This window comes from Nuphar pumila, chromosome 7 (genome assembly GCF_984573655.1).
Source record: "Nuphar pumila chromosome 7, dmNupPumi1.hap1.1, whole genome shotgun sequence".
Classification (NCBI taxonomy): domain Eukaryota; kingdom Viridiplantae; phylum Streptophyta; class Magnoliopsida; order Nymphaeales; family Nymphaeaceae; genus Nuphar; species Nuphar pumila.
Genome location: NC_143255.1, coordinates 45,740,475 through 45,750,767, shown reverse-complemented (window position 1 = coordinate 45,750,767; position 10,293 = coordinate 45,740,475). Strand labels below are relative to the sequence as shown.

Genomic DNA, 10,293 nt, shown 5'->3' with positions numbered 1-10,293 from the left:
ATTGCAACTTTCAAGCAATATGTAACGAAGGAAACAAAACACATATGATAAAAATAACACAAATGAAAGACAAGTGAACCAAGAAATATGATTTCCGGATGAAGATGACAATGGATGTCGTTGGAAAGCAGCCAACACCTGGAAGAATTCTCTCAAACCACAGCTCGAACCAACAGTCAACATGAACCAAGAAGCTTACACGACAACCTCGAGGTCGATCTTCTCAAAGATCACCTTTCACACCAAAAATAAGATTTGATTCTTCTTTCACCAAAAATGTTTTCTCTCACCCAATCAAGAATTTTCTATACACCCTCTAGTACCACAAAAAGATCCTACAGGGCACCAAAACTATCCGGATCCATAGAATCTAGCTCCTAAAAAAAATTTTACAAATAAAAACATAATTAACATGATTTCTCACATGCCAAAATGGAATCAAATAATAAAAATACAATCTCTGAGAAAGATGCAAAATATCTCAGATATTATAGCACGATAATCAAAATGGGTCTGGGTTGGCAAAGATCCAATTGGACCCTGATAGTCTTGCACGATTGGATATGCTCTGGATCGCTTCCTGGATTGGATCTTGGGAATTGGATTTGGATCCAATTCATCTTCAAAGCTCGGATCTTCAAAATGCTCTACAGCATTCCCCCTAGGTCGAAAGGCTTCATCCTCGGAGCTTGGTTTTTCTCAAGCGATGCTCCATAATCTCTGCAAAAAGTGAGAATACAATCAATGCAGAATCTGTTCAAGGCAATAAGAATAGACTTAAATAGTACAGAAAATTCTCTATAAGAATGACAATAATATTTAATGCAGTGTAATGAAATATTCTATATATAATGCAATTCAGACAAATTCAAAGCAGAACAATGGAATTAAATCTCAAAAGCATTTAAGATATTATATTTAATAATCTTACCTTGCATCAATACGTTGCAGATAATAACAAAATTTGGGTCAACAATGGATAACAATTGACTATTTATCATGCAATTCAAAATATCAAATTTTGCACTAAGATTTTGATAATCACAAGATAAGTCATAAGCAATACAATGTAACAATAGACCAAATTTACTATCGAGATTTGTCAAAGAAACAAAATCAACATTATCTACTAAACCCTGATGGCCATAAACAAGATTTGAGACTTTAATGCCAACTAGACCTATTGTATCACGACTAAAATGAGACTCTGAATTTAACTCCGCAGAAAGAGTTTCAACATCTAAGCGCTCATTGACACACAAGTTTTGTTGATTCTCATCAATAAAATCCACCTTTTTTGATAGTTGACTCGACAATGGATATACTAATGAGACTTGTCGGAACAATATCAACAATCATGCTAGATGCAACGCGGGGGGTAAACTATAACATCCATGGGTTCACTACGAGTGTTTTAAAAAATGTTGGGTTCATTGACAAGGATGTCCACAGACTCACTAAGGCTTGGATTGAGCTTGTCAATTTTGACATCAGCTTTAAAAATAGGGGTATAATTGACATGCGTGAAGTCATGAACAACATCTTCACATGCAAGTGTCTCTTCATCTTTGATGCTTTCACCAACTTCTCCGAAGAGCGGATTTTCAAAGATGAAGTTGTCCTCGACCAAGCTTCAACAACCTTCAGGGTTATCCATGAATAAAGGGTTGTCAAAAATGATGTGAGATCGTTCTTCACGATCTTCTTTGTTAGAAAGTGAAAGGTCGGTCAATTCTTCGGACTCTCTAACAAGGATGGGTTCTTCATTCATCTGTTAAAAAATTGGATCAGGAATTATTGCACTGATAAAAACATCCTCAAATACAGGTGAGGACTCCTTCACGATTTCCTCATTAACTTCAATAATAGGATCACTACCAACTTTGGGAGAAGGATCTGCTAGAGAATCCTTTGCGACAACATGAGATTTCAATAAATCCTGAGGTTCATGCCTGATGATGAATGCACTGGGTCCCTTGATTCGAGATACAACGATCTTAAGGAACTCATGAAGAGAAATGAGGATGACAGAAGAAGATGGAGGAACCATAACATGAATGGTGGCTTGGACCACAAATGATGAAGTGGAAGACAAAAAAGGCAAATCTTTTAAAGGAAGCAACTTGATCCTTCTACCCTCAAAAGTGAAAGAATAGACATTGGACTTACCATGATGTATGACATTTTGATCATATTGTCAAGGTCTTTCGAGAATAAGATGGCTCGCATCCATAGGGAGCACATCACACCAGACTTGATCAAAGTAGTTATTTCTAATAGAAAACTTGACCAAGTATTGTCGGTTGACACGAACATCGATGCTCTTTTGGAGCTAAGACATCTGATAAGGATGAAAATGAGTCTTACAACTCAAACCTAACTTGATCATGGCTTTGACTGAAATTACGTTCTCACAACAACCGGAGTCTATGATGAATCTACATACTTTCCCATTGATGGTACAAGTAGACTCAAAGATGTGAGTTCTTAGCCATCGGTCATTCATTTTTTATCGCGAGGCTAAACAAATCTGCCTAGAAATGAGTGTTTTGCCTCTATCAGGCATTAACACTTTTTCCACATACTCTTTTTCAAGATTTTCCTTAAAATCTTCTTGTTCTTCATCATAAATAGGATTGGATTTTAGATCCAATCTCGAATCATCCTCAATTTGCGATCCTTCGATGAAGAGGGCCTTGCCATGACACTCTGTGGACTTATGATCAGGTTTTCCACATGTATAGCACTTGATGGGGTTATTGGAACTAGAAGTTCGAGCTTGGGTTCCTACCTGAGCATTCTGACTTATAACCCTAGACAGGTTATTCATAATGAGTTGTCGGTAGGGTGGGTCAACCTTTTCACTTGGGACTACGGGGGCCCGTATTGAGGGTTTAGTAGTCTAACTAGATTTCGTCAAGGTCTTTCGTTGAGTAGACCTTTCCCATTGGCGAGCTTTTTGATGAGCCTCAGACACAGTCCAACACTCAATGAAGTTAAGCATATCCTGTAATTGGAAGTTCAGACCTCCAATATATTTTGATAATAACTGTTCTTCACTTTCACGGATGTCGTTCCGTGCAACGAGATCATAAAAATCTTCGGTGTACTGATCTATCGATCTGGTTTCTTGTTTAAAATTTTGATATTTCTGATAAAGTTCTCGGTGATAGTTCAAAGGAAGAAATTGAGTACGAAGTTTCTTCTCTATGTACTCCCAACGCTCAATCGAAGCACATCCCTGATGTCTATGCGCTTGCTTGAGCTATCACCACCAGGCTGCAACTCGACCCTTTAATTTGAGGGATATCAATCCCACGCGATGATCCTCTGGGACTTTCTTAAATTCAAGGATTTTGCGAACTTCGCTAATCCAATCTAAGAATTATTCAAGAGTTCTCGTCCCATTGAATTCTGGGATATCAAATCGCAAGCTCGAATCCTAATGGGATCTCCTAGGCTGTAAGTTATCTCTCCTTTCTAGACTTCATCTATGTGACTCAAAGTCTTCATCAGAAATATATGAATGAGTCGCACGAGTTTCTCGAGAACTGTGTGGACTCCGCTCAGCTCACCGTTCGTTAACTCTAGCATTTTTGGTCATTTGATGAGTTAAATCTTTAACTTGGTGATTAGCCTCGCTGAGTTGTCTTTACAAATCTTGTACCTCATAATGATGATCACGTTCATCGTTTCCTCTATTAAAGCTATTTTGACATCACCTGCCCATTCGATCTGCTATGGTGAATGGTACCTAAAAAAATGACTCTCTATAACATCGAGAGTCATGTCAGATTGAAAAATCTGGCAACCCTCGCTCTGATATCAAAATGATACAATAACACGATGTGGACTCGGTAGTCACTGATCCACGATCCAAGATTCAAACGGATTTTGACACACGCAGAAGCTTATACGACAATGAGCCTGAACAAGACTTTGAGAAAATAGAATTTCAGGACCCAAACACTCTGCTTCAACAGATACAATCCAAATAGAAGTTGTGTACAACTCGCACAGCTTTCCAACGAATCCAAAAACACGGAATTCAAATCAGAGGTGTTTGTTCCACGGTCTCGGGACCGAGACTGATATGCAAGTCTATGACAGACTTTCAGATTCTGCGGACAGTCTGTTCGTAGAGGTTTTTAATCCCTCAAATAGTAGATTTCACAAAAACCACCAATTGAGAAAATGTAGGTCAGATCCAGACCTTTCTAACGAACTAAGGATTGGAATTTTTTGAGCTCTCTACGAGCCGCTATGGATTTTTGAACAAACAAAAACAATAAGTGTTCTAGTTGAAAAATATGATAGGTTTTCAAAACATACATTCACATCCGCAAGGTTTTCCTACATGCAAACCTAGGAACTAAGAGAAACTCAGTAAAGAACTAACATTAAACAAAGTCTCAACTAATAAACACAAGTTTCAGAATCATAGAACATGCAAAAAATTTCCAAAAATCAAGAAAACTTGATAAACTAAAATCAAGATATTAAACACAAAATTTCAAATCACGATTTTAGTAACAATAGATAGATTGCAAATTTTGGCACATTTAGACAACGATTCAACCAAAACTTTGAACATAAAAGTTCTATAAATATGTTCTAGCTTTCCACAGAATCAAACAAAGTAAATTTTTATGCAAGGAATCTTCAGATAATTAAAAAATACCGAACACCACCGGGTGTGTTCTGAACCAAACTAGTGACAGTGGATTTCTGTCAATTTGACACTTTAACAATACTTTTCAAGGGTGGGGAAAGTCGATTTATGCAATGAACTCAACTACAAAGTTGTATATAATCATCTTAGCTTTCTGGAAAGCTAAAGAAAGCCATAAACCATTCAATATCGAGGTCGATACGATCATTTTTTTGGAGTCATTCCAGACAATTCGGGATTCGAGAATCCAGTTTTTGACAGAAAATCTGAGTTATATAATAACCAATAGAACGTGATACTTTGTGAACAATAGAATCACTTCGTAACATAAAAGATTTCTATTCATTCAATAGAAAAAACAACAACTCATAACTTATTGCAACTTTCAAGCAATATGTAATGAAGGAAACAAAACACGTGATAAAAATAACACAAATGAAAGACAAGTGAACCAGGAAATATGATTTTTCGAATGAAGATGACAATGGATGTCGCTGGGAAGCAACTGACACCGGGAAGAACTCTCTTGAACCACAGTTCAAACCAATAGCTAACACGAACCAAGAAGCTTACACGACAACCTCTAGGTTGATCTTCTCAAAGATCACCTTCCACACCAAAAATGAGATTCGGTTCATCTTTCACCAAAAACAACCCTTGCTTCTAAAATGCCCACCTACCAAAACAGAATGCAGGGTAGACCTTGTCTCAATTTCTTTCTCAGACTTGGACTACCTTGAAGCTCTTTTCACGAAGAGAGCCGAACTGCATTCTCCCCTCCTATTTATCAACATTTCGTCGAAATCTTGGATAAAAAAATCTGCCTTACTGGTTTTATAATCTATACATCAAGGTACTACTAAATCCTGATGACCTCAGTTGTGGTCCATTTGATTAGCAGAAGGCGTCAATGCTGCAAAAATATTGCATCAGCTTAAACTGGCAAATTCAAATCAGATCAGCCCCAAACCAATTCGATACTGGGGTCTGTTCAAGGGTTTAAGAAAACCACCCAATTTTTATTCAAACCGGATCAATACAGCCTGAATTGGCCAAGTTTACGTTTCTTTTAAATTTTTTTAAAGTCTTCTGATTTTTATTTTTTAATAAAAATCAAAATTTTAAACCCTCCAATTGAAATTGATTCAATTCGGTTCGATTCAAAATTTTAAATGGTCCAATTCAAACTGATTCAATTGGGTTTGAGTCAGATATGAATCTTTTTGAAAACAGATTCGATTCAGAAATCGATCTTGACACTGCATATTAAGGTGAAAATGATGTGCAGATGACATTTCCTTCCTATTATCACACTAGGCTCTTAAAGTGGCTCCTAAGGTGAGAACGACATCTTTAGGCAGCGAGAAGAAGGAATCATCACTTTTAGAACAATGCGAACCATGATTCCATGACCTTAATCTAAGGAATTTCACCATCACAAACTAGGAACAATGTGTGATAGCCAATCGGTACAAGTTTGATAAGCTGATGATTTAAACATTATCCTCAGCAAAATCAGGGCCACCATGAATCCATGTATCACCTATACAATCTAATAAAAGTTTGGCAAATCCATCTTTTTATCAATGCAAGAGCCAGAGTGAAAGCAAATTTTTACATTTTTTACATTGAAAAATCACGGGTCTTAATCAGAACTCGGGTTGGATCCGGGTCTGGTATAAAATTTTACAAACTATACCCCCGGGTCTATGTATTAATTGGACCTTCAGGTCCAGACCTGGGTCTTAATATAGTCTTCTTATTTATCACCATACCCGGACTCTATAGGGTTTGGTTCAGGTCGGGTCAGGGTATACCCCTAATAATAAGTGCTATATAAAATGAACTTTGTGTATCTATTTAAATACATTTTTTAACCTTTTCATCAAAAAACATCCACCATAAATGCATAACAAAAAAAGAAAGTACAATTCTGCCATGTATGCTCAACATCAAGAAAGTTCAATTTCATATTTGCAAAAGTATTCACATGCGGCACTCCATGCATCACCCACACAGCCACCCAACATTTCTCGAGATGAGTTCTAGAGTTTCAAAAGCATGTGGTAACCCAATTTTAAGCAAACTTAATGAAAAGTGAGATTCTAAGATTGTCATAAGCTTTGGGTAATTATGGTTTCAGTTGCCCATAAGAGCTCCACTCATAGGATAAGGGCAACTTATGAATGTCAACAAGTTGACAGGACATCACAAGATCTAAACCCACATGTGAGGTTCCTTGCGGCAAGGTCAAAGCTGAGTCTACTCCCCAATGAACAAGGAGTCCTTTAGGGTTTTACCAACTGGAGGGCCAGCCAAATGGAAGATAGGTGATTTTTTATTTTTAGGGGATTTATTCCCTTGAATTATCCAAAAAAAAATTTATGGTTTTAACTATTTCTACTAGTCTCAACACTTAATTGCTACATTTGACCCAAAGCCTTTTGCAACTTGGAAAATTCACATGGCAATGGTTTTATTAGTAATCTATGTCACATAGGTGCGGGTGCGGGTGCGGATGCGGCACTTTAAAAAAACTTGGGTGGGAGTGCGGAGAGGGTATATATATATATATATATATATAGAGAGAGAGAGAGAGAGAGACTTGATTAGGGTTAACTGAATCTACTTTTGGATAGAAATGGACCTTAGTTGACTTCACCTTACACAAAGGAAGTTGAGTTCATGTGTGACGTGCCCTGTTAGAAGAGTCTGTTACATAGTAATAGTAATAGTAATAGGCTTATCACTAGGAAAGCTCCACATATGATCCATAGGCAGACTTTAAACCGATAGCACTACACAAGAATATGTTTCAACTCTCTAGATTTAGATATGTGCAATCTGCATCACATGGAGCTACATGTAACTGTGTTCTATTTATTAGCTACTTCGCTCGTGAAAAGGAAAGAACTGATTCAATAAGGAACAAAACACAGAGGTGATCATATCGACAAGATCCATTGGCTTGGATTATCTACTACTGCTCTGTCTTATCTCATCATGTTGGTTGAAGAAAGAAATGAAAGGAATAGCTTCTTAGATGAGTGGGAAAAGAAAAAAAGAACGTGCTATGTTGATCAGATCAAGTCCAACAACTCCAATTCTCTAACATTTGGATGCTCCTTTCACCACCAACCCACACAACTGGAAGCTTTTGACTTACAGCAAAAAAAACAACTAGAGGCATAAAGAAATGTTATAAATAAAAAATATTGATCAGCAAATGATAGTTGAACCGAGATAGCGGCCGAAGGCTATCTTTGATACAAGAAATCAAGAACTAGTAGAGGCCAGAAAATATTTATCTGAAGGGCTAAAACTTTATTTTCATCATGAAGAATTGCTTCCTGATAGCAGCCCTTCACCAGGGTATGACCATCATCAAACAGCAATAACTATAGTGGTAAAATGATCAATTCATCATCCAAGGAGGAAAAGAAAAAGGTTAAAATCTCATTAAGCGAATGTATTTTCAAGGAATAACCAAAGTGCGTGCATACAGCTCCCAAGGGAACCATGGAGGAAAAGAGGGAACTAATAACAGAAAACATTTCATCAAACACCATCAAAGAAAAATGCAAATGCTTAATCTTATCAATTGTATTCACTAAATAAGGCTGCACTTGTGAGTTACAAGCATAGAATACTAAATCTCCAACTAAAAACCAGAGAAAAAAAATACACCTGATAAAAGAAATTTCCTCCAATAATAATCTGTGTCAAAAAGATTTGTTCCAACTTTCACCTTTTAGGTCTACATCATCTGCAGTATATCATAAGCAGAGCAACTATTTCTGTTTAATCCACTTCAAGCCAAGTTACAGAGCTGAGGGAATTCATGAGCAGTGTTTCTGCAACTTATATAGCAAGTCTAGTTTAACCAGCATGACAATTTAGAAGTCCTGCAAGTTCATCCAAAGAAGTGTCTTTTCCTACACATACTTCAGAGATACTTGTTCTTCACTGTCACCCCAAGTGAACCTGCAACTATAACAGTTGTAGCCATATCCAAGAACAACCCGTGCTCAACAACACCCGTCAAGCGCAACATTGCATCGCTTGCAGCTTCCAGATCCCCAATAGGCCCCTTGAAGAACAAGTCCACAATATAATTCGAATTATCTGTCAAGAACGGCTCGCCGCCATTGCCGCACCTCCTGAGCTTCGCCTGGCAGCCCACATCTTCAAAGAGGCTCTGTAGCCTCTTAGCAGTGTATTCCCAACCGAAAGGAACGACCTCAACAGGTACAGCCATCCCACACTCACCCAAATTCTGAACCATCTTGGTCTCATCAACTATAACCACAAATCTCCTACAAGCCCCCTCGATCATCTTCTCCCGGAGGAGCGAACCGCCCCTGCCCTTGATTAAATTGAGATGGGGGTCAACCTCATCAGCTCCATCAATGGCCAAGTCGAGAACCGGATGAGCCGCGAGGTCCGAGAGGGGAATACCTAAAGCAGACGCCTGTTTCTCCGTCTTCTTCGAAGTGGGCACGCCCACAATGTCCTTCAGTTTTCCCTGTTTCAGGAGCTCACCAATCCTATCAATGGCATAGGCAGCAGTTGAACCAGTACCTAATCCTAAAACCATGCCGCTATGGACATAGTCTACCGCCCTATAAGCTGCAATTCGCTTGAGATCATCCTGTGTTAGAACAGGAACAGCAGAGGCTGGTGCAGATGAAGGAGATGAAGGGATGGGAATTGTGGATTTCTCCAAGTAAAGGAGGGGAGAGCAGGGAATGGCCATTTCTATACCAAAAGGTTGATGTTTGGGGTTTAAAGGGCTAGGGTTAGGGTTTAGGAATAAGTTTCAAACAAGAATAGAGCAAACCAACAAAAATTAATACGCTGAGTGGATTAAGATAGAGGGATATAACAAATTATTACTGATATCCCAAAAGCAATTCTTGGGTATAAAAAAGGAAATCAAACAATGAAATCCTGAAATGATGATGATCAGGGCTTAAACCTAGATTTAGGTTTTAGCCCAATAACCCAAAGAAGCAATAGAAAAACACAATAATAATCAGTACCCACAAACCATTAATCGCTGAGAAGCAACTAGAATCGCCTTCTCAATCAAGACGACATCAAAAGAGGCGCTAAAGAATATTTAACAATGTAAAGAGCAGTACTCTGAATGCTAGGACCTGAGCACAAGTTAAAAACCAAAAGAAAGAATGAATAACACACGAAGATGATCAATACCCACAAACCGTTGAAGCAAGAGTGACCAAATAACCCCCAAAAAAGGATGAAACTCTATGTGGGTGGTATAGAGAAATCTTATTTTGGGGTTTCTGGCTTCTCTTGGCTGCAAAGGAAACGAAAGGAAGAAGATGCGGGGAAGGAAAGAGGGGGAGACTCTATCACCTTGGAGAACCAAAAGGCGGAGAAAAGATAGCGCAAGACGGGATTGAGGGAGTAGGGGTATTTATTTAACCAGAGATAAGTGGTCAAGATTTGTTGTGGCTGGAGAACGGGAGAGTTTCTTCCGATAATTGTTGACGTCAAACGGAAAGAAAATTTTTAAAGGCGTTTCCTAACGTCTCTCTCTCTCTCTCTCTTCCATCCCTCGTTTTCTTCGTGATAGCGATTTTTTTGAATAATTC

General features: G+C 38.2%; 1 pseudogene across 1 annotated transcript; it reads right to left on the bottom strand.

Annotated features, from left to right (window-relative positions):
* Nucleotides 1–8,257: 8,257 nt before the first annotated feature.
* On the bottom strand, nucleotides 8,258–10,081 carry LOC149832136 (putative ribose-5-phosphate isomerase 2 pseudogene; annotated as a pseudogene). Its single transcript, XR_016433084.1, has 2 exons — nucleotides 10,055–10,081; nucleotides 8,258–9,831 (listed from the first exon to the last, which is right to left on the bottom strand). The product of XR_016433084.1 is annotated as a putative ribose-5-phosphate isomerase 2 pseudogene (transcript).
* Between the last annotated feature and the right edge of the window lie 212 nt (nucleotides 10,082–10,293).